Below are 25,900 nucleotides of genomic sequence, written 5' to 3'. Positions count from 1 at the left end.
AAGGGATACTTAGCTTAAATAAATGGCAACATTTTATTTAATATTTAATGAGCCAAAGTCTTAACCATTAGAGTCACAAACACTACTAAGACTTCATCATGAATGATAAATACCCCAAAACTTCCACAAACATACTTTTTAATGTAATATCTGGGGGTACATGGATTAGCTTCAATGTCCATTGAATTTGGGTTAAACACCTCAGTTTTAGAAGTGTTCCTTTTATTTATTTATTTATTTTTTACAGGTGTTCCTTTTAGAGTCAAGTATAAGGATTCCCATGATCAGCAATGTTATGAAACTTTGCTGTATCTCATGCAATAAAACAAAAAATGAGATATTATGAGTGAATATGGAGAAAAAAAGGAGATAGAACTTTAACTCAAGATGATATATTTTACTATCTGAAAATTCAAGGGAAAAAATTGAAAAATCAGTAAACTTATTAAGAGTGTAAACATGGCTGGCTCCAAAAATAAATAAAAACACAAAAAAATTTCCTAGACACTAAAAATAGCCACTTACAAAATGAAGATTGGCAAAGAAAAAAAAAAAAAAAACACCTTGTAAAAATGTTAAAACTTCTGTATAGGATCTTTTCAAGCAAAACTGTCTTATTCCTGATAGATTTAAAATAATAAATAAAGATCTCTTATTACTATAAGTCACTATCTCTAACCAGAAGATTCAACACAAGAAGGGCATCAATTCCATCAAAACTGATCTATAGTTTAAATGAAAAACTTTAAACTTAATACATTGGTTTTTACATTTGTCTGTATGACTAAATGTGTATTTCAGAATATTTCAAACAATAATAGTAAGAGAGGACTTCCATTGTATTATTATTTCATCAAAAGTATTTATTTTTAAGACCGTAATGCTAACACTAGAATATATAAAGAGATATAGGAAATGAAATATAAATCAAAGGAAGATATACAGGCAGGCAAATACCTTCCCGTATAGAGTGTATAATCATTCAAAATGGTTTTGAATTAACTGTTTAACTCCGTAAACAGGAAAGAAAATAATTATCTAGTATCTATTGTACGACAAAATAAATTCAGGAGGGTAGACATGTAATGTGAAAGTAAATGTATCAAATAATCAAACCTTGTGATCTTTAATGTGGTATTTTCTGTATACATACAGGGGAAATTTTTTCTAAGCCTCACAGCAATGGCAATAATCATAGGAAAAACAGGATAGATGTAAATATATGACAAATAGCACCATCAATCAAAATAGCACCATCAATCAAAATAGCACCATCAATCCAAAACAGTAACAGAGTGACAAATATTCAATACCCTTTGTTTATATATACATATACACACATCATAAATACATATGCATTATATATATTTACCTATTATGATTTTGTATGTGTATGTGTGTTTGTATATATTATCTATAAATGAAATACAATAGGAGATAAAATTAAAAAATGTTTACATTATTGAAATTTAAGAAATTCAAATGGCTGAGGAAAACATGAAAAAATAAAATAATTAAATTTCCTAGTCAATGGAATGTGACCTAAAATAATGATGTACTACATTTTGGCTGTCAAATTGCCAAGACCAATAAAGAGAAAAGATACTGGCTAAGTTATCAAGTGGAAGCCATAATATTCTCCTATGTATGTGTATACACATACATAAATATATGTATAGTACTAGTGTCTGTATTTTGTGTAGATACATATAGATATATAATATATATATAATATATATATGATTTTAAAGAAGAAATACTTTAGCTGCAAGTGTATTTTTGGAATAATAGTCCTGAAGTTCAATATCAGAGACTGTATTATTTATATTATTTGTATCATAATTTCTATAATGACATACTAATAGGTAATTAAATTATATTATAGAAGTATATTTATTGGCATAAAATAATTATACATATATGCATATATGCAAATTGTATAATGTGTAATATATAAAGTTAATATATATCTTGTTCCTACACATAAATATACACATGTATCTGAAATGTCATATTCTAAAATTTAAGAATTATCCCCATGGATGGGAAGATTTATTTTCTTAATATGCATGCATATCTTTCAGTATTAATAAAATATATTTAGGACTTAAAACTAGCTTAGCTTATATCAAGTAAGGAAATTAAGAAAGAAAGGCATTCTGATTTGCTGAGATGATAGATGCTTTGTAATTATCTTCATCAATCGGAATTATCACCTCAATTTTAAATTCTATTCAAATTTCAAAGTTCATTTTAATTATCCAATAGTTTTTTCTCTATTTTAGTTGGGACCACTGCTTCCTTTCCTTTTATGTTTTTCTTTTATAATACTGATTTTGTTCAGCACTTTTCTTTTGCTACTCTGGAGAAATAATGTTCATTTTCTTGCATCTAACACTTGGTTGCCATGTCCAAGGAATGATTTTTCTTTTTTATGGTTTGTTGATTAAGTCAAGTTAGTACTTATAAAATATTTGATGCTTAGTTACTTTATTTAACACATTCTGCTTTCTCCTTTTTAAGGGAAAGAATGTGAGACTAAATTCTCAGTTAAGGCATGTCAGGAAGCTAATATCCCAACAACGTATTTTTTTTTCTTTAGGAAGCCTATCTACTTAAATATCCCTTAGTAATACTTTCATTTTAACTCTGAGTTAGAATGATAACATCACACAGGCAAAAAAAAAAAAAAAAAAACCCACAGAAAACGACCACCACAACAAAAACCCTTTCACCAAAAATTGAATTTGAAATATAATATTGACATATCTGTCTATCCATCTATCTGCCTTTTCATGGAGGAGAGGTAGGAACATTTGGTCTTTGCTTTGGTTAGATTAACTGTGAAACTGACTTAAAATTAATAAGGTTAGGGGCACCTGGGTGGCTCAGATGGTTAAGCGTCTGCCTTCGGCTCAGGTCATGATCCCAGGGTCCTGGGATCAAGTCCCACATCGGGCTCCCTGCTCCGCGAGGAAGCCTGCTTCTCCCTCTGCCTCTGCCTCTCTCTCTCTCTCTCTCTCTCTGACTCTCATGAATAAATAAATAAAACATTTAAAAAAATTAATAAGGTTATTTTAATCACATTTTACTCTCCTATTTAAAACTAAGGTCCTGATTTTAGTCTCAAAAATATTTCACCACAAACCTCTAAGCTAGAGGCAGCTTAGTTTGAGAAACCAAATATTGATTTTGAGGAATAAAAATTTTTATATAGTGTAAACATATTGCTTTTTGTGTGCACACTCTTATAGAAAAAAAAGTGAGAAAGTCTTATAGAAAAGAAATGAAAAGAGCCTTTGCTTGAAATATGCCTTTCATTTTCAATGGGATTAAAGTGAAAAGTAAACTATCACTTTCAATATTTTCATGATTCTTAACAATTATTAGTGTTTACTATTTGATTTATGTGAATTTAAGAAACGAAGGTGATGAAGATAGACTGGAAACCTAGCAACAAATACATAAAAATAATTTGACTCCAAAGACCCAAGGATACTGATTGAAGCAAATGGAAGGTCAAGTTAACTGATGATCCAATTAGCAAGGTGGAAGGCAGGCAAAAAGATTGTACTTTAATCTGAGCAGCGGCCCCCTGCCACATTCTCAGTGGATGTTTAAATAACATAGCAGAAAAATTATACTTGCTTCTATCTTCCTTTGTGTTTCTTTCATATATGAGAGGAAAAGAGACAAATATAAAGGAGAGGGGTTTGGGGAGAGAGAAAGGAGAGAGTGAGATTTAGATAGAGAGAGTGATTGCAATAGGGAGCAAACAAGAATTTGCAAGCTATGGCCAAAGTTATCAAACCACTGTTCACCTCAGGCATTCTGTTCTCTAACCTGCTCTTAGGTGGATGACTACAGGGATATTCAGGGAGTTCTGTCATTCTGTCAAGAGATAAAAGATCTGAGGTCATTTGTCAGTAAATGTTCCATCCAGGATCAATGAAAAGAAATAACTGTAGCACGCACACTATTGAAAGTAAGATAGAATCTTAGGCTCTTGGAGTTGCATTTCATCATCCCACCACACCAGCCCAAAGATGTTATGCTGAGAAGGCCAAGGTTCACATAGTTATGAGGCCACATAACTAGCTGCCTAGCCCTGAGTGGTTATTAGAATCCAAGTCGCAGGGCGCCTGGGTGGCTCAGTCTGTTAAGCGTCTGACTCTTGATTTCAGCTCAGGTCATGATTTCGAGATCCAGCCCCATGTCGGGCTCTATGCTCAGAGCAAAGTCTACTTGTCCCTCTCCCTCTGCTCCTTCTCCTGCTCATGCTCTCTCTCTCTCTCTCTCTCTCTGAAGTAAATAAACAAACACAATCTTAAAAACAAAAGAATCCAGGTCTCATGGTTCTGGATCCAATAGTTCATTTAATTCATAGATTATTACTCCCACAATTAAAATTTTAGAGGAGGCTGAGCCAAAGCCTCACAAGTGAAGTGAGAACAAAAGATACTATGTCCTGACCAGCTTACTATTCAACTCTACAATTTCTAACATCATGGTTAAGCATGATTTATGTAGTTATCAAAAGTTGTTTCAGAGGCCAAAGGTGGACACAGATCTTGTCAATGTTGATTACATTTACTTTAGATTGTTTCATGTCCTTATTTCCTCAGACTCAGTTAGTACTTCTTAATACGTTGATACACACTGAAAATTTATACCTTGACAAAGTAAACATCGGAAGGAAATAGAGAAAAGTTTTAAATTATGTACATATGAAAATAACTCTATAAACAATAGCAGAGAATGTCCATGTTTCCATGCAGCAATGGCAGCCAACTAAACTTTCCAGAAACCATGCAAATTAACAAAAATAGCATATATAACTGACCATAATCCACACCAAAATGTAATTGGTAAGAAGATAATGCTACAAAGTAAAATTTATATAGAAATATGGCAATAAATACCGTAAGCAGAGCCAACTCTGACTTGTATTCCGGAAAAAAGGGTCAGGCAGAGACAAGGTCAGGAGAAGGGGCCTGCAAGTCCTAACAAGGGCAGAACACAGGTGAAATCACTCCCAGAAAGAGAGGACACGCCCTGGTGGGGGAGGATTCGGAACAGTCAGAGACAGTTGTGTCAGCGGAATGAGTACTGAGAATAAAATCAAGTGAACAAAAATGGTGGTCTTAAGGAACCACTTCAAGGGAAGAGGAAGAATGAAGTGAAAGGAGGAGGCATCATTTGAAGGGTTGTTGGTGAAGGGGAAAAAAGAAATTAAAGATTCTACAGAAACAAAAAAGGATGATAGTCAGGAAGACAGGCCAATCCCTTTCCAACAACTCCCTGCCAAGATGTTTGCTGAATAAAACAAAACAAAATAAGACAACTACTTAAATAATAACAGAACAGGCTCTCAAAAATATAGTAAATCAACTCAACCACTCAGTCCTGCCTAAAAAGAATCACCTGTTACTGCTTGTCCAGAAAACTACAAGGAATTCCAAAATGAACAAAAGAGTGGATGACATCCTTACAAAATTACATGAACAACAACAAAAAGAATTTCAGCTGTTGGAATAGAGAAAATTCTCACAGAACTATTCCATGCAAACAATTTCCAGTCTCAGACAGTTTTACAAGGAAACTCAACCAAATTTTCAGAAACCATAATCACAATGTTATTTTACATTTTCCCAGAGCATAAAAAAAGTAGGATAATGTCTAGATTCTTTATATGAAGCAAAGTCAACATTAACACCTAAATGTATACATACACACATACTCACATACACAAAATTACCAATCTCACTTATGCATATTGATGCAAATTCCTAAATAGATTATTAGCAACACACACACACACACACAGTGTCATGCTCAAGTGGGATTTATCCTAAGAATGTAAGAACAGTTTTTTTTTTGAAGAGTTTATTTATTTTTATTTATTTGACACAGAGACAGAGATAGTGAGAGAGAGAGAGCATGAGGAGGGGGGAGTGGCCGGCAGAGGGAGAGGGAGAAGCAGGCTCTCTGCTGAGCAAGGAGCCCGATGCGGGACTCGATCCCAGGACCCTGAGATCATGACCTGAGCAGAAGACAGCCACTTAACTGACTGAGCCACCCAGGCACCCCAAGAGTGTAAGAACAGTTTAACATTTGGAAATCCTTGAAATAATTTGCTACATTAATAGATCTAAACAGAAAAATCATGATTATCTCTGTAGATGCTGAAAAGATCTTTTATAAAATTCAATACCTATCTCTGATTAAAACACTTAATAGGAATTGATAAATACTTGCTTTATATAGTAAAAAGTTTATGCCTCAATCCTAAAGCCAGCATTTTACTTATTGGAGAACACTAGAGGCATTCCTACTGAGGATATACAAAAGGCAAGGATGCCCAGTATCTCTAATATTTAATACTACATTGGAGGTGTGAATGAACACATTCAGACAAAAAAAACAAAACAAAACAAAATGAACATACATGACAAAACAAAAACTGTTAGAGCTGTAGTAACTGGGCAAAAAAATAAAAACGTCTTTTTCCAGACAGTATAATACTATTATTGACAATCCTAGAGTAGGGGTCAGAAACTATAGTTCATGGGCTGGCCATCTGTTTCTGTAAAATAAAGCTTTTTGTAAATAAAATTTTATTCCCATGCAGCCATGTTTATTGACTCATGTATTTATGTAGCTGCTTTTGTATTTCAGCAATAGAGTTAAGTAGTTGTGACAGGAAGTTCATTGCCAATAAGGCCTAAAATATTTATTATCTTCTTCTTTAAGAAGGAGTTTGCTGACCCTTGTTCTAGAGAATCAGTGATAAGATTAACACAAAAAATAACATTCCATTAAAGTGGCAGAATACAAAATGAATAGGCATTATATATGAATAAGATCTAGTTAGACTATTGGAAGAGTAAATCTGATTGATTGATTGATTGGATTGATTGAGAGGGACAGAGAGGGGGGTGCAAAGGGAAAGGGAGAGAGAGAATCTTAAGCAGCCTCCATGCCCAGGCTGGAGACCAACACAGAGCTCAATTTCACAACAGTGAGACCACCATCTGAGCCAAAATCAAGAGTTGGACACTTAACGTATTGAGCCACCCAGGTGTCCCAAAACCCAATTTATAATAGCAACTCAAAAAAAACAAAAACAAAAACAAAAAACTTTCTTTTTTATTTTTTTAAAGATTTCATTTATTTATTTGACAGAGAGAGACACAGCGAGAGAGGGAACAAAAGCAGAGGGAGCAGGAGAGGGAGAAGCAGGCTTCCCGTGGAGCAGGGAGCCCAATGCAGGGCTCCATCCCAGGACTCTGGAATCATGACCTGAGCCGAAGGCAGACGCTTAACAACTGAGCCCCCCAGGCGCCCCAATAAAATACTTGAAGGAAAGTTTAAAATTAATATGAGGAAAAATAAATCCACGTACAAATGGATACTTAATGTATGATAAAAGTGGCATTTCAAATCACTGGGGAAAATATGGACTTCTACACAGGAGGTGGTCAGTAATTAGAGAGCCATGTGGAAAAAGATGAAATAGGTTATAACTTCACATAAGAATAAACTCTAAATGAATAAGATATCTAAATATAACAAATGAAAGACACATAATTAATAGAAGAAAACATAGATTAATTCATAAACTGATAATAGGTAAAGCCTTTCTAATTATGACTCAAAATCTGAACACAAAACTGGAAAGTATTGATTAATTTGACAAAAAAATTTCACCAAAATCAAATAAAGGCAAAAGACAAAAAATAATCAAGGAGAAAATATTTGCAGCATATATCACAGATGAAAAACTAATCTCCTTAAAAATATAATGAACTAAAATATGAGAAAGAGAAATTTAAAAAAATAAAAATTAATGCAGAATAGCCTCTATTTGGTATACTGTGTAGAAAATAAGTAATTTAATAGGGCTATTATAATACTGAAATTACCCTGAGACATTATTGTGAAAGCTAGGAAAATTAAAAGAAACTTAAATTTGGTCTCAGTTGTATGAAGAATTCACGTAATAATCTCCAAAAATGGAAATGCTTTAAAACTTTTCTAGGACAGTTACAACTGAAATTACAACTGAAACCTCCCTCTGGTCAATTTCCAATAGTAGGAAGCTGTATCCAAAAAATAGGAAAGTTTTTGCAAGATCTTGGCTATTTGGGAAAGAACTTACATGTCCTTAAAGTCTTGTAATACTGATAATAATATAAATAGCAATAATAATTGCTATTATTTTAGAAAGCCTAATATGTGCCTGACACTCTTTTATATGCTTTTCATGTATTATTTCCTCTAAGGTAGTAAGAACCCGTGAAGTCATCACCTCCATTTTATACATAAGGAAACAGAAGCAGAGAAGTTGAGTCACTTCACCAATTTGCACACCTGCCAGTGGGAGTGTTGGGACTCATCCTGGCTGCAGAATTATACTTGATGTCCAGACCCACACAAAAACAGGTTTCTACCAGAACATTTGCAGCTCCTGATATATCTCTTAATACCCTTCAACAGAGACAGAGAACAGAGACTGTGGAGTCATCAGACAATAAAGTCAGTCTTCCACCCACTGATCCAAACCCACAGCCCACTCTCTAGCTAACCTTTCCATCCTGGGAAACTGTTCACTGGCTTACCTTTCTCAGTCTCATTTGTTCTTTCTGATACAAAATTATTAACTGGCTTTATAGTTTGCTTGCCAAATACATATTTTGATTACTTTGTCTTCCATTTTTAGACCTTGAACAATAGTCCTTAGTTTTCTAGTTTTGGCCTGCCAAAAGCTCTAGCTGTTTCATTCTGCTACCAAAGTTGCTGCCAGGTCCATGATGTCAATGTTACAATGCTCATACTGTTTTTATTGCTTCTAGAGTAGATTTTAGGAAGTTACGAAGACTTAAGAGGCCCATAAGGCATAATTTCTCCCATTTTAGGCCATTTGAAACTGATTTAAGTGTAAATTGCAATTTTTTTTGGCAAACCTAAAAACAGTGATGTATATCAGGAATTCCCAAAACATGTTCCAAGGAACCATAGAACATCAATAGGTTTAATTTTAAGGGGGGGAAAAAACAATTTAGTGGAGGAAGTGGGAGATTCAAAGTGAAATACATTTAGGAAAAGCTGAGTTATTTTGCATATTTTAAACTCAGAAAGTCATAGCATTTTAAATATTCATTATGGCCCTACAAGAGGGAAATTAAATATGCTGCATTTACCAAATATATTTTTTCTCCAAGCCATCTTTCAAGGAGCTTCTTAAAGGACTTGTGTTCCTCAAAAATGTTTTTGGGAAATATTGACTTGGAAGGAAATGTGCTAAGAAATGTTGAAACAGCATTTCAGTGGCATGCTTTGGAGATTATTAAGAATCTTTCCTACTGATACAAAGTTGTCCCCAAAGTGTGAAAAGATGTTAGAAATCATAATCAGAGGACTATTACTTAATTTGAACCTCAGAGAAACAGGTATAATATTATCAGAAAACAAGCAAAAAAAGAAAATCAATGTACAAAAAATTAAAGGATAACTGACCACAGAGTTGAATTTGTAAATCAACCATCAAATGAGTTAAAGAAATGAAATCATTCTATTATTTGGTTCTGAAACATTAATTAGTTACGTTTTGTATTAAAAGAAAAAGTTTCACACTTAACCTTTAAAATAAATTCAAATATATGTTGTTCACAAGACATATAAGAAATTATATTTCTTAAAAGTCATATCCAAATAAAAAGGGGTAATTTTCCAAGAAAGGGAGCGTTTGGGAAAAAATCCATTGCTGACTTGAGTAGAGATGAAAAATCTCTAATATCCTAATAATCTCTGATAACTTCTGATAGTATTAATCTAAAAATTTTAAAGAAATAATTAAATGCCTCTGAATACAGGTAATTCTTGGTAAATTATTTCAAATCTTCAAAGAGCAGATAATCTCTAGATTATGTGGCTTATTTTAAGACAAGAAAAATATGTAAACAATCTCAAAGTATTCTCCCCAGGAAGGTGAACAACATACAGCCTAAAAAAGCAATACAAACAGGTAAATTCCAGGTTAATTTATGATGTGTGTTAATTGTATGCTTGTTGTTGGCATCAAAATGGTACTGATTAATATATGCATGCACAGAAATTTTGGTGGAATTCCATAGGGATCTTGACTCACTGTCATCCTATTTTGGTGCGTGCATGTTTGTGTGTACCTATGTAGGGTATCAACTTTAGTCTAAACTGAGTCTTCGCTCCAGTTAAGGCATGGATCCTCCAGGAGTCTCATTTGTTTGAAACACTTAGAAATTACTGAAAGAGAACTCATCCTAAGGACATGGGCATATTTCCTAAAGGCATGACCCAATAATTAAATCTTAGGGTCAGAGATAGAGAAGATTCTAGTGTATCAATGCATTCTGTCCTTATTTCTTCCATTTACAAAATCACAGACTCAGTCTCTGGGTCTTAAGGATTAAAAAAGCCCTAAAGTTCTAAAAGAGCTGTTTTGCTCAAAATTCCATACATATGTAGGATGCACAGTATTCGTACATGTCTCATCTGTTTAATGCTAGACTAGAATAAAGGCACTTTTCATTATTGAGTCTGAACCACTGTGCAGCAAACAACTTTCCTCCTTCCAATATGAGTAGATTTACCATGTGAGGAGAACTTTGCAGACTTTAAATGGCCTGAATTCAAATAAGTTTAGAGCACAGCTGGTTCAATCAACTATGAGTAACTCTCTCAATTAGATAAATTCAAATGTGCATATTATACTAAATAAAATTAGTTAATTAATTATATGTAGGCATGGTCTTTATCAACGTCTGTTGTGAAAGATAAACAAAGATGATCAGTGGATGGAATTTACAGAGATATACTTTGGCTACTCAGAGATACTATTCTCTAAATTTAAATGGTGTTTACAATGAAGTAAGTTTCCTCAGAAGGCAGTAAGCATTCATCTATGTGCTAGAAACCTATGTTAGAAATAATAATGCATTAGCAAGAATTCAAGCACTGGTGGGTAACTGGACTATATGGTGTATAAGGTCTAATTGGACCTGGGATTCTAGGATACTGTGATTCTTGTTTGTACAAAATACTGAGTCATCTGATCCCCTATGTCTAGAAGAGGCTTTGTCTACTTGTGGTTTCTAAACTGACCGCTTTTGAGAAGAATATGTTATTCATCTTATTAATTAATCCGTTTGTAATTGATTGGAATGTTTCGACTGTCATATTGCTACAACAGCTAAAAAGAGCAGATCAGCTGATTTTCCATGTGGTGCTTGTAATCAAATGGCATTTTGCTGGCAAGTTATGTTAATGTTCCTGTTTTCAAAATGGGCCAAGCATTAACTCTTTGAAAGGCTCTGAATTCTATCTGGTGAAGGTATTAAAAAATCACTATTACAAATCTTTTGCAAGTAGATTGAGTGACATTTTTTATTCTTTTAATAAACTGACTGTTCAACTCAACCAACAGTTTTAACCACTTGACTGTAAGCTTGCTTACCAGATATCTGTCTGTAAATGGGTGTTTGTGTGTGAGACATACACACATATATTACATATGTGTGTATATATGTTTATATATGTATGTGTAGATAGGTTTATATACACATACAGGTTTATATATACACATATTGTTTATTCAGGTGTATGTGCACAAATATACATAGCTATACTAGATAGTTAAAAATAATACAATAACAATTTGATTTATGCCTTATAATATTATCTCTTAAGAATAAATTATAATCTTACAGCTTTCACCTCTTTAGAAAATTAACTTACCAAATATCAAAGAATGACATTTTATTTTAAAGTAAGACAAGGAAAAATACTTTGTAACAAAGCAGTTGTTTAAAAAAAGAGAGAGAGAGTCAGACTTAATAGCACAAGCCCAGGTAGATATTTTCCCATTATAAATTTTTAGCCTTCATTTGCATTTCTATTTGTAACTTATCTGCTTTTTATAGCATTCTGTGTTAATTTCCAACTCTATATAAAACTTGTGGAAGATGGTAGACTGATTTGCTATGGATAAAAATACCTTGCATTCAGATAAGCTTTATAAAATAGATTACTTATACATTTCTTATTAGTGAATCTATTCTCAAATTGCTGTGACATTTATCCATCAACGAAAAAGACTGGTCATAATAAAAATAATGCTTTATGTAGTATTTGTGTAGCCTGTACAATTTATAATCAAGGTCACAAATATCACCTCATTTTGATACAGATTCTCAGAACAAAGGCAGACTTGGTGACATATGAAGCTAAAATTATTCATTCTCCGAGCCAATGGGCATAGAATGGAAAATACTAGAATGTTCTTCCCTTCCAGAATAGGAAGAGCAAAAAAATTATTAGAGATTTAAGTATGTATCTACTTTTATCTTGAACCCTGGGTCTGTCCACTATGTGTCCATAAATCCAATATACTCTTCATTCAGGTTGTACAATTAAGACAACAATCTGTGCCTTCATCACTCCGTCTGAATGGAATGTGAAGAGCCACAGGGGTAAACACACTGCAAAAAATATATTGGTGGTATTGAGCCCAATTTTGTTTTTTCATAAATAATTAAGAAAGTGGCTAACTTCCATGCAGACTAGGGTGGGTGGCAACATAACCCCAATTACTTGCATTGACAAATGAATTAATCTTCTTCTTTTCTTTTTCTCTTTTTAATAACATATGGGTCACTCAGCTGTGGATTATGGTGGAACCTCACTGGGATCACATCTGTCAGGTTTACAGGGTGAATAAAAGCACTCAGCAGGTTTGTATGCTACTGTGTGTGTGAAGGCAGGGGCGAATTAGTGCCAAGTCTATGTCCTTGTCTTGTCCTTAAGATGTTAAAGATCATTATCTATTACATAGATGAACCCCATGCAATATTCTGTATGGGAAATTTGTAAAAAGAAAAATGTAGGGGGGGTGCCTGGGTGGCTCAGTCGTTAAGCGTCTGCCTTCGGCTCAGGTCATGATCCCAGGGTCCTGGGATCGAGTCCCACATCGGGCTCCCTGCTCGGCGGGAAGCCTGCTTCTCCCTCTCCCACTCCCCCTGCTTGTGTTCCCTCTCTCACTGTGTCTCTCTCTGTCAAATAAATAAATAATCTTTAAAAAAAAAAAAAAAAAAAGAAAAGAAAAATGTAGGTATCTAAATGCCTTACATGAAGTTAGAGTTTCTCTGTAGCTCACACACACACATACACACACACACACACACACACACACACACACACGAGTTTAGACTCTTGGTTACATTTTTCCCACAATGCGGCATCAAAAAATCATTTGAACAATAATTTCAATAATAAACACCATAACCTCTGCAGTCAGGTTTAATAAAAATGAAACAGAGTAAAAAAATTCATTGCTTTGGATACAAAAATGACAGTTTTCATCAGATATGGACATATTTTAATTTCTACCTAACCCTGGCCAGGCTACTACGAATTATATTTTGTTCTGTGAAAAGAAAATCATCAAGCTTGAACAATCCATGTGGCTTAACTCAGGTATGATTTTTCATGAGATGGCCAAAATTTAAAAAATTACATATACTTTAATTGGCAAAAATTTATGTGGTTCAAAATTTACAGGCCACATAGCAATTGTTTAGAGAGTCTTCCCAGAAGGGAATCACTTTATTTAAAACTATGATCCCTTTATATTTTCACTTAGTTAATGAAAGTGTCATTTCATCAAATCTTTAAGAGTCAGTCTGAGTTTCAAATCTTTTCAAGTTAGCTGGCATTTATTGGACACATTCTGAGAGGGACTCTCTTAGGGACTGTGATTGCTGTACAAGATTTACATGCTATGTTTCTTGTACCAGGAACACAGTATTTGGCAATACTAACTATACGCAAAAGAGTTGAATAATTAAATAAAGCAACTGAAATTGTACAAAAAGTATGCATTATACATTGTGAAACAGGGATATTAGAGGAAAGCTAAAATCTGTACTTTTGCTTGTTTTGGATTTGGGGAAGGGAATATTCTGATGAGGGTGCTCAGTGCATTTCACTAAGATGGACATTCTCAGGTTATTTCAGTTTCAGAGAGAAGGTGGTTGTTTCGACAACTCTACTGTCATTGCTTCATTGAGTCAGAAAGAGCCCAAGTTCCTTGAAAACTCGAGATGAGGAGGTAAGCTCAAAGCTGAATTTTAGCTATTTATTCAGTGCAGAGTAGGGGGCTGATGGATAATGCAATCACCTTCCATTCTGCATTTAGAGAAAATTTAGCTCCCTGAAATTTAAACTCATGAGCAGATAGAGGAAGGAAATGCAGTCATATGACACCTATAACATCTCAAATTTCATCCCCATATCTAAAATAAAAGTAAGACCTTGCAGGATAACTTATGTTTATTCCTATATCTATTGGGCACAAATGAAACTTAAATAAATCAATTTCAGTTTTCTGAATTTTTTCACAGATTTGTAAAATTATGGTATTCTCTATAGAGTACATAACATTATGACAAAACTGCCTATTATTAATCTCTGGTAACTAGGCATATATTAGCTGTGATGAACGGAAAGAGAAGAAGAGTAAGATAGAGGGCGCCTGGGTGGCTCAGTTGGTTAAGCAACTGCCTTCGGCTCAGGTCATGATCCTGGAGTCCTGGGATCGAGTCCCGCATCGGGCTCCCTGCTCAGCGGGGAGTCTGCTTCTCCCTCTGACCCTCCCCCCTCTCATGCTCTCTCTATCTCATTCTCTCTCTCAAATAAATAAATAAAATCTTTAAAAAAAAAAAAAAGAAGAGTAAGATAGAGTCTTGAATTCTTACATACATCTTAGTCTGTTCAAGAAACCATCGTAGTTGTTGCTCTACCTGTATCATAATTTTTACCTGCAATTAATACAACTAGGAGGAAATATATTTAGGGCACACCCTATTTTCTTTCTTTCTTTTTTTTTTTTTTTTATTTGACAGAGAGAGACACAGCAAGAGAGGGAACACAAGCAGGGGGAGTGGGAGAGGGAGAAGTAGGCTTCCCACTGAGCAGAGAGCCCGATGTGGGGCTCCATCCCAGGACCCTGGGATCATGACCTGAGCTGAAGGCAAAGGCAGACGCTTAATGACTGAGCCACCCAGGCGCCCCAGGGCACACACTATTTTCTAAACACAAGCGGGATTATGTGATTAGCCCAGGTAGCTAATAGCCCCCTCCCAGGTGCTGTTTCCTTCAGTGACCTGGGCGTGGCTCTATGTTAATTCCCACTGCACAGGTTTAGGCTAATCATTTGTTCTGTGGACCCTTGTCTTTGAGCCCCCCTTCTATTCCTGCAGGAACAACTATTTACAGTAATGGCATTCAATCCGTAAAGAAAGGAACAACAATATGGCCTTTTTATATCAGTAGAATTAAGCCATCAAAAGGGAAGACAATCGAAACAGGGAAGACTTTATAAAGAAAAAAAATATTTTATTCTCTTCATTTTTCCAAATGTCAACTCCGACCCCTAACAAGATGGTCCAGATTTGTTCCTTTGTCCAGTCCTCTTTCAGAGTTTCTCTTTAGAAATGGAATGAAGAAGGGGAGGTCACAAGTGAATGATTAAACTCCCTCCAGTGCCAGAAAATTTAGCCAAAAGAGATGTGACAGTTTCATACAGGTCTCTTCTCTTATAAATGAATTTTCCTGTGTATTCTAAAGAATGTATCCTGAGACTCAACATGCATCACGTTATACTCTTGGTTGTTTCTGCTTCTTAATGATGTATAAATATAAAATACATACTTATTAGACAGTGACTGTGAGTTTAATTTTAAATATATAGGAATGCCTCAGCAAAATTGTTTTCTTTTCTTAATATCCTAACAATTAGACATTTTATTTTTTATTTTTGGGGGGGGAGGGGCAGAGGAAACAAGAGAGAATCTTAAGCAGGCTTCACGCCCAGCATGGAGCCTGACCCGAGGCTCGATCTTACAATTCTGAGATCATGACTGGAGCCGAAATTAAGAGTCAGATGCTTAACCAGTTGAGCCACCCTGGCACCCCTAGACATTTTAAATGGAGTGTGTTGACTAACAGATTTTTGAAAATCAGTAGATTATATAGCTATATTTGACATAATATGACAATCATTGAAATAATTTCCCCTTGCATGTGGCAAGTCAAATTTTTACTACTATAGAAAAGGGCAATTTCCAAACATTCATAAATATCAGTACTGGGTGGTGGTACAAAATAATTTCATAAATGTCCCCTGTTGAAATCTGCGCTAGTTTTTATTTTTCGCAGCCAGGTAGAGTTCTCTGGGCAAATAGTTCTGGAGATATGGAATTTTATGGAGGATGTCTACTAGATCTAAAAAGAACTACTATGTATTATAAAAGGTACCATATATATATAATATTACTTGTAATTTTTGCACATACCGTAGACCAATTATTAATTTTTACTTTCAGCTTAATCCTTCATTTAGCATTTGAAATATTTTGAAAAATTGATTTTCCCAGAAACAGACCTAGTTTATATAAGGATGTACTCTTTGGCTAAGTTGCACTCATAAACCAGTAGAGACAGGAAGGTTTCTGAGCAAATGGTGTTGAAAAATTGGTTAACTCCACATCTGAAGAAATATGAGACTCTTGGGGCGCCTGGGTGGCTCAGTTGGTTAAGCGACTGCCTTCGGCTCAGGTCATGAGGGTTCAAGCCCTGCATCTGGCTCTCTGCTCGGCAGAAAGCCTGCTTCTCCCTCTCCCACTCCCCCTGCTTGTGTTCCCTCTCTCGCTGTCTCTCTCTCTCTGTCAATTAAATAAATAAAATCTTAAAAAAAAAAAAAAAAGAAATATGAGACTCTTAACTAACTCTTTACACCAAAAGGAATAACTAAAAATTAAAATGAAATGTAGGTGAATTTTTACACACCTCAAGAGAGGAAAGAACTTTAATAATATTCAACAAATATATAGAGAAATGCTGGGGATACAGAGGTGAAGGAAACTTCAGAAATACCTGCCCTCATGGAGCTAGCTTACACTCCAGGGAAGGGGAGAAAGACAAGTAAACAACAAATCTACATACACTATATTTTATAATGGTAGATGATGAGTACTATTAAGAAGCACAGAGTTGTAAATAGACTGGCCATGTAAGTCTTATGAAGGTGATATTTGAACAAAGACTTGAGGTAAATGAGGAATCAACCCTAAAGATTCCTGGCAAAAGATTTTTCCACATGAAGGAAATAGCTAGGGCAAAGCACCTAGGATGAGTTCATGCCTGGCAGGCTGAAGAAAAAAGGAAGGCAGGGTAGGTGGAAGGGAAGGAAGGAAGAAAAGAGTAATAGGAAAATTGTTAAAACTATAAATGGAGTTACCAAAAATATTGACAGATTTCATTACATATGCATTTGAAACTTGTAAACATTAAAGACAATTATGAATAAATTAAGAGGCAAAAGACAAACTGGGGTGAAATAATAGCAACAATAGAACACAAGGTAATCCACTAGATAGCAAGATATACAGAAACTAGAACATTTTATTCACTTCAGAATCCCCAGCACTTAGAACAATGTGTTTGTATGATGTCCACACTAAATAGATCATGAATCCTGCTTAATAACTTGATATATGCCAATAGAAGTGTGGAGTGTGGGATACTCACATATATTTTTTATAGATGTCAAAAATGGATTCTTTTCAAGTATTAGGTAGTTAGAAATACACATCAGAAGTTTCAAAACTTCCACCATCACCTTTATCTCTTCATCTTGTTTAATTATTTTTAAAGCAATAGTCATTCCTAATATTATATTTTATATTCCTTTTGTTATAATGTATCTACTAGGGCAATGGTTTGGTTTTATTCTTTCCTGTATGCCAAATCATAGAATAGCTCCTGGTACATCACAGCTTTCTACAAATATTTTTCTTTTTTTTTTTTTTTTAACTAAAACAGTTGACAATTTTATTTTCACATTTCACAATACAAATGAAAATTGCTCTTTTTTTTTTTTTTGGTCCCACTACTCCCCGGCAAAAACTATTCTCTCTTTAATAGGTAGGGGGAGCAAGTCTTCCTTGTCCTGCTGTGAGAAAACACCCAGAGTCACAGCACCATGATCTCCTGGTGAAGTAGAACAAGTAATATAAAATCAATATAAAGAGGTTCCTGTCTCTTCTTATCTGTCTGGTCGAGTCATTCCTGGCCAAGTGGGTACCATCATGGGACGGGCAGGAGGTCTCATCACTGGGGGCCCAGGCATCATTGGCATGTGGCCTCCCATAGGTGGCCTCATTCCAGGAGCAGGTCCCACTGGTATCATCCCAGGAGGAGGAGGGCCCATTATTGGCATCATGGGAAGGCCCCCCATATGGGGCGGCTGGCATCATACCAGGGTAAGGAGGACCCGGGAGACTGGGGGGAGGTGGGATCTTTGCCCCTGCAGGAGAAGGAGCAGAGAATAGAGTAGGAGGTATCTTTCCTTGTTGAAATGCAGTGATTGTTTTGTTGATCAGGCTCTGAGCCTGCTCTTCCATCCATTTCTGATAGTAGTCTTTCACATCCTCTTTGTGTTTCCTACCACTGCAGTGTGTCTTTCTCACAGATGGAGAGTCATGGGTGAGGTACATGTCGCAGTAGTCACAATAAAACTTAGGCATGTTGCTCTGCAGGCTGTTGGCCACTCCGTCCCCCAAATATTTCTTGAATGAATGAATAATTGCACTTCTGGCAAATTATGCAATTGAAATAAGGAGTGCTAGTCAAAGATTTATGTACAAGGATGTTCATTTCAGCAATTTAAAATAATAAAAAATTGGAATATCTTGTATTTACAAAATCAAGGTAATGATTAAAAATTGTGGCATCTCCATTCATAGGATATCATATAGGAATTAATCTTCTTTACAAAGCACATTTAATATCAGGGAAGTGTTCACAACATGTTAAATAAAAATAGCGCAATACTAAATCCCATGACATTCAATTAACACTATTGAATTGAATCATATATTAGCAGATGTTAATTAGAACTGAATTTCAGAATTGTGAGAGACCTAAAAATTCAACTAATCCAGGCATTTTCTAACTTCTTTTTCCTTCCCCTTTCCTTTTCCTTTACCTTTCCTTTTCCTTTCCCTTTCCCTTTCCCCTTTCCTTTCCTTTCCTTCCCTTTCCTTTTTCTAGGAGTGGCACCATATATATAGGAAGAGTACCTTCTGTGGAATCAAATAATTCTTTTTTATTGCTGTGGTAACAAATTACCACAAATTTGGTGGTTTAAAACAACACACATCTATTCTTACTGTTTTGTAGTTCAAAAGTCTGGCATGGGTCTTAGCTAAAATCTAGATGTAAGCAAGGCTGGGTTCCTTCTTGGAGGCTCTAGGGTAGACTGAATTTCCTTGCCTTCTCCAGGCTCTAGAAGCTGCTCACATTCCTTGCATTCCCCGGCTCACGGTTCCTTTCCCCAACATTCCAAGCCAGTAACATTGTATCTCTTCATTCTTGACACTCACATCGCCCTCTTACTTTTTTCTTCTTCCTTCTTCCACTTCTAAGGAGCATTTTGATCTTATGGGATCCATCTGGATAATCCAGAATAATCTCTCCATTTTCAGGTCAGATAATTAGCAACCTGAATTCCAAATGTAACCTTAATTCCCCTCTGCCATGTAGCCTAAATATTCATAGGCTCTAGGAATTAGGACATAGACTTCTTTGGGGAACCATTAGTATGCCTACTGAAAAGAACAGTTAAAGAAAAATTCCCCAGAATGTCTGCCTTCTTTTTCATACCTGGCACATACACGTGTGCATGTGCACGTGCTCATCTGTGCACACACATGGTCTTTTCTGTAATGTGAGGAATTTCTAGATTTTCTTTTGGTCAAAGCACATAGAAAAGCTGTAAAAGTGTGACTTTTATCTAAAGGAAAGTAACATTATGGAAACTAACTTAATTGTCCTCTATTTAACATACAAAAATAATGGCCAATCTCCAAATCTTTTAAAAAATATGCAGTCCATTTTCTACAGCACCCTGATCACTGTGGCTACATCCAACTACTCCTCTCTCTACCTGCTAGGAGTTATTTATGTTCCTTCTTTTTTAATCAACCTTTCTTAAAATTAAATAACTACTTTTTTTTAATTGGCCAGTCTCTATCCAGTCAGATTTGAGGCAGTGTGATGTATTTTTAGCAACTATTCATAGTAATGCTTTAATAAGAATTTGTGTATCAGATCACCTCTCATTAACCAGAGCTCTGGGAGAAAAGAACCTGAGGCATGTGGATTGCGATGACCTAGGGGAATATGGGAAGTTTAGAATTTGGGGATAGAGATGGAAGATGATAGCCAGGGAGGCCTCATAAGACCAGCAGCTAGAGTAGGGGCCCTAGGGATAACACTAGGAGACAGTTCCTGGATGAGATTTGGGTCCAATAGTGAACTTTTCCTATTTTAAGTTTTATCTGGCCTTGCACTCTGTTTCAAGTTTCATTATGCACACCATTTTATTTTTCATTGAATACTTATCTAGAATCAAATTGCCCTAGTTTTAAAATATTCTATTAAGTTATACATCAGCTAGCCCCAAATTGGTAGATTTCCCTGGTGCATTTGGAAAGAGTTTCTGAAAATTTTATCATGTCCATTTGAACTCTTACCATTTCTTGGTGTCTCTTAATTAGGTCTATTTCCAGGGACTAGGAGTGACTTTTTCTATAATAAACTAATAAATTTGATGGGTCAAGGTTAATGTAATTTTAATCTGTCAATCAAATTCCACAGCTTCTCAGCTCATTAATATATGTTGAACTGTTTCATTTATCTTTCAACCAAATTTCATTAAAACTATAAAAGATTATTTTATCTAAGCTTGGTAATGTTTGTTGATGACATTGTTGTCCAGAGAAATTAGGATTCTGAATAGCAGTCAAACATGGTATTTTTTGCAACTGAGATAAATCAAAAGGTGAAACATCCATAAAGTATTTTTATTACACATAAATGATATATTTCGTATTTTCCTGGGTTTCAAATATTTATAATCCCACCACTAATAAACTATCATATAAAAATTGCATCCAGGAAAGGTGATAGGCCGCTTTTCTTAATTATATAATATTATTTTATCATAATGGGAGCTCTTATTGGATAGAGTATTTTATCCATTCACTAATTCACTAATGATTCAAATGTTTTAAGATTTAAAGGAAATCCATCAAATGTTTCAGCATCATGTGGCCATTCTTCAAATGTAGGAATCCAATTTAATGAAAATGTGAAAGCCAGGAGTTCTTACGTTCAACATCTTATTTAATCTTGATAGCAGTACTGAGTGACAGGTCTTATTTCCACCTACTTATAAGGAACTGAAATGGAGAGAAGTGAAGTTACTTCCCGGGTTTGCATGGCATGGTAGAATTGCCATTCAGACAACACACTCTCAGTTCAGTGCTTAGCCCATCCCCGTTACACCTGGGGCAGAGCAGCATGTGACTCAACTTCATGGGATGTCTCTTGTTGTATGCTTAGCAGATCTTCTTATCTTCTTATTAAGCTGTATCAGCAAATTGCCTAATGGAGTTTTACAAATTTACTGAGGACAAAAATAGTCTTCTTAGAGAAACCATCTTGGGCAAGAATGTTAGAGAAGAAGTATGTGCTTATTTGGAAGACAGAATGTATGTTTTTTTAATGAAAAAAAGAAAGAACAAACAGAAAAATAGCAAAACTTGGATTGATTTGGATATCTAGCAGGCTATCTTTATTAAAAGAGAGAAAGGGAAGAGAGGAAATTAGTTTTTACTTTATACCAACAAATGCCAAGCATTTTCATGTATTTTATATCCTCATGATTACACTATAATGTTGTTTTTATAATCCTCATATCACATATGGAAACAACATAAGGCTCCTGGTTTAAAATGCTAGGCTAAATTCATTAGATAAGAACAAATAAAATTGAGGCAAACACGGGTATATCTGTCTCTAAGATCATACACGGTCAACTGCTTAACATGTAGCAACTTGTCAAAGAATATTCTGGTATGGGTTATCAATTGGAAATAAAACAAATTATTGTTCTTTCTTAAAATCATAGTGATGATGTTGCTATAATGGAACATTAAATAAATATGTTTATAACTTTCTAAAATTTTAAGTAAAAACATATACCTACGGCTCAGAGTGTTAACAATAATAATAATGTGGCTAATGGAAACATTCAATGATAGAATTAATTCATACATCTCTTTACTTTAGGTAGATCTTTATACAAGGTTAATGAAAATATGCAGTTAAGATCTTATTAAAAATAACTTTACTCTATAAAGAGAAGACTAAGATAGTAGTGAGTTACCCTTAGCGGATCTGGCTCAAATATAATAATAAAGTTGGAGATTTAAAAGATACTCAAAAAAGTGTCCTCAGAGACTTAAAGTCCTACTGTATGAGGTATGTCTTAAGCTCTAGCTTGAATTTATAAGGAGGTTTTTTTTTTTTTTTTCCAGCTCAGTAGTAGGCAGAAATTGCTAGCAATAAAAGCTATACATAACTGGAATGAGCTACCTAATGAAATCAATTAGTTAATCATTGCTGGAAGTTTTAATAGCAGGTCTAGGTAGGGATTTGTTTGGGATTTTGTACACAGGATTCAAGCAGGCAAAGAAAGAACTGACTTGGTGCTTCTAACTTTCTTCCCACTCTGTTTATGGTTTTATTTCACTACAGGGAATATCAATGTGGAAATACTTACTTACTTAAAAATTATGTGACAAAGATCAGTACCTCTTTTGCCATATACATTCTATATTTTTACCTCTTTCTGTAGGCCAAGGTGGAAGGAGTCATGAAGTTTCTGTTACATAGTTAGCTAACTTAAAAGGATATGACCTTATTCTCTGAATAGCCATATATTTTATAAGAAGATAAAACCTACAACCCTACTGATCATACCAGATTTGATTCAGAGATTGTTGCTCAAGGAAGAAAATCATCACAGATAAAGTAGACATACAACTGTCCCAATCCAATAGGGTTTATGCATACACTTGATATTTGCCTTATGTTTTACACTTATATGAATCATTGCAATAATATTTTCATAATGGAAAATAATCTGTGTTGTTGTCATGCAAGCTTGAGAATATGACTAGCTAGAACTTTATACATCTCTCAGCAGTGTTTATATAAGTCTTTGAGAGAGTATAGATGATACAAACTGCCCATAAATGACCATTTTCATATATTTGAGTAAAAAGGACTCGATGCCAGTATCTTAGAAGGCTGCTGGCTCAGTGCAAAAAACTTGACTTAGAATTAGAAAACACATACTCAAACTCCATCTGCTATTAGCAAGTTTTCAGTGTTTTCAGTGACCTGAAACAACATCAAATGTTACATGTTTTTTTAAAAAAATGGGTATAATGTATAAAACTACTCACCATGAAGTGTTAGAATAAAAATAATATGAGCCACATGCTTTTCAAAAGTGTTTTGAAGATGATTCATTCTTAAAGGCCTATTATTAAGCATATACATTTTTCAGTTTCTCATTATTCATGGATTGATGGAACTCCTTACAAAGAGTATGTGTGCACCCAAGGATAGAGCTTGTGTCAGATTTCTACTTATCACTCTAAATAGTAACTTTGTGTTTCTGAAGAGGCCTTTGCAATGAAATGGCTACAAAGATGCTAGAAGGTCATTCAATTCACAGAAACACTCGGTTATATGAAAACAACTGTGGTGTGAAATGTTAATTGATCTCATATCAGTGTCTCTTTCCAGCTTATTTCATTTTTCCCCAACATAGAAATATATCTCATTCTTCCCCTAGACATTATCTGTCTTTTTTGACCATTCTCATGCATTTTGCACAATGTCTGGACTAAATAACAAGATAGGATGCTGATGAGCTTGATGGTATTGAGTAATAAATTCATCTACATAAAATGTCTTTACTCAGTGAAATAATCTAAAGTAGCTAATCTTTGCAGAAAATATGAAATTCATATTTGATCCATAATATGTGTACATTTTACTCAGGAAATAAGATGAAAAAGAAATGTCTAAGAAAGTGTCCTTTAGTTAACAATGATTCATTTAGAAAGAAACATTTTTCCTGAAGGCTGAGAATAAGAGTCAATCAGTATTGAATTTGTAAAGGAAACCTTCAGTGAGTAAGATAATAGATGGATGTACAGCCACTGTAATAAAAGAGATGATCGTTTTGTCAAACCATTTGTTAATACAATAATCATTATGAGCATTTTCACAATTATTTGTTTTAAGTCCATTAAGGATTTCTTGAAAATAAAAATGAAAATGTTGTCCTTGACAGCCAAGAACAAATGTTGGGACAGGACATATTCCTTGTCAAGAAACGATTGTACACTCAAAAGGGTATAAATCTTTCCATTTGAAGTAATTCTATCAAGCATTTCAAAAACCTTAAATCTAGTACTTGAGAGTTACAGCTTTCTCCTAGGGTTTGTGGTTAATGAATTATAGCTTTTTCCTATGGTTAATGGCAGTGGGAGGCAAGCCATGGGGTCACAGAATGGGTCATTATGGAATTCTGATATGCTCATTCAAGAGGAGAAACTGAAAATAGGGAAAGAGGAAATAATGCAGCAGAGATAGGAGGACTTATGGGGAAGACAGGGAAACAGAGGGAGAGAAAGGGAGACAGAGAAATGGCAACTGAAATAGAATAGGATAATGACATGTAATATATACACTCAAGAGGAACAGAAAAAAGTGAAAACATTGATAGGCAACATTGTGTAAATTTAAGGGATACAAGTCTTGACACATTTCTGTACTGCAAAATGATGCTAGGGAAAAAAAGAAAATTAATGATACATCACTTTGATAGAATTACATGCAACAATTAAGTCACAATTTCCAATTTAAAAAAATGAAAACTTCATTATTTGGGTGTTTGTGTGTATAGTCACATACGTGTAGTTTGAAACTGTCCATAACCCCACCACCATATACTAAAAACAGTGAGTTATGATAGGTATCCTTTTAATTAGGTATTTGTATATAATAAAATGTAAAACATTATACCCAATATTTTATAAACATTTTTCATTTATTGTATCACAATGATTATTTTATATCAATAAATATACTTCTGCAAAAATGGTATAATATTGCATTTCAGGTATATGTCTTAGTTTGATACTTTTTTCAATTAGATTGCTTCTGATATTTCAGCAATTATAGTGTTAATGATGAATCTCTTGTGAGTATAATTTTATCCACCCTTAATTATTTTCTTAGTATAAAATCTTAGAGGTAAAACAGGAAATAGGTACATAAAATTCCAAAACTATTGTAAAATATTTAGAGATAATGTCATTCGGAAAGGTCATACTAACTTAGATTTACCAAGTAAAAATCTCTGATATCACAGGGCCCAATTTCCTTACCATAGAAGACACTGGTTATCATCATATAGTTTTTATCTTTGCCATCAAAAATATTTTCATTTATTTTGTAGCATTATTGATATTGCATGTCTTTGTGTTTTTTTTTTAAAGATTTTATTTATTTAACAGAGAGAGAGCACGAACAGGGGGGAGCGGCAGGCAGAGAGAGAAGCAGAGTACCCACTGAGCAAGGAGTTCAGTGCAGGACCTGATCCCAGGACCCTGAGATCATGACCTGAGCTGAAGGCAGATGCTTAACTGACTGAGCCACCCAGGAGTCCCTGAACATGTCTTTATATCTATTTCTTCTGCTTTGCTTATTTAAGACCTTGACCCATTTTCCTTGGGAATATTTGTTATATTTATTGATTTTTAAGAGATTTATATATGTTGGAAACATGTGGATTTAGCAATATGTGTTTCCTATCTTGTATGTTTCATGATAAGCTTTTGCTAGATACGTTGTTTTTTTTCTAATGTAAATGGTA

General features: G+C 34.5%; 1 protein-coding gene and 1 pseudogene across 2 annotated transcripts in view; both read right to left on the bottom strand.

Annotated features, from left to right (window-relative positions):
• The window catches only part of LRRTM4 (leucine rich repeat transmembrane neuronal 4), a 714,892-nt gene that overhangs the window by 111,940 nt on the left and 577,052 nt on the right, over nt 1–25,900 (bottom strand). The gene's annotated exons all lie outside the window — the stretch shown is intronic.
• On the bottom strand, nt 16,819–25,499 carry LOC116636136 (annotated as a pseudogene).

Source organism: Phoca vitulina, unplaced genomic scaffold (genome assembly GCF_004348235.1).
Source record: "Phoca vitulina isolate PV1807 unplaced genomic scaffold, GSC_HSeal_1.0 scaffold12, whole genome shotgun sequence".
NCBI classification, from domain to species: Eukaryota; Metazoa; Chordata; class Mammalia; order Carnivora; family Phocidae; genus Phoca; species Phoca vitulina.
The sequence above is the reverse complement of the archived record's forward strand: the minus strand, read 5'-3'. Positions and strand labels throughout refer to the sequence as shown.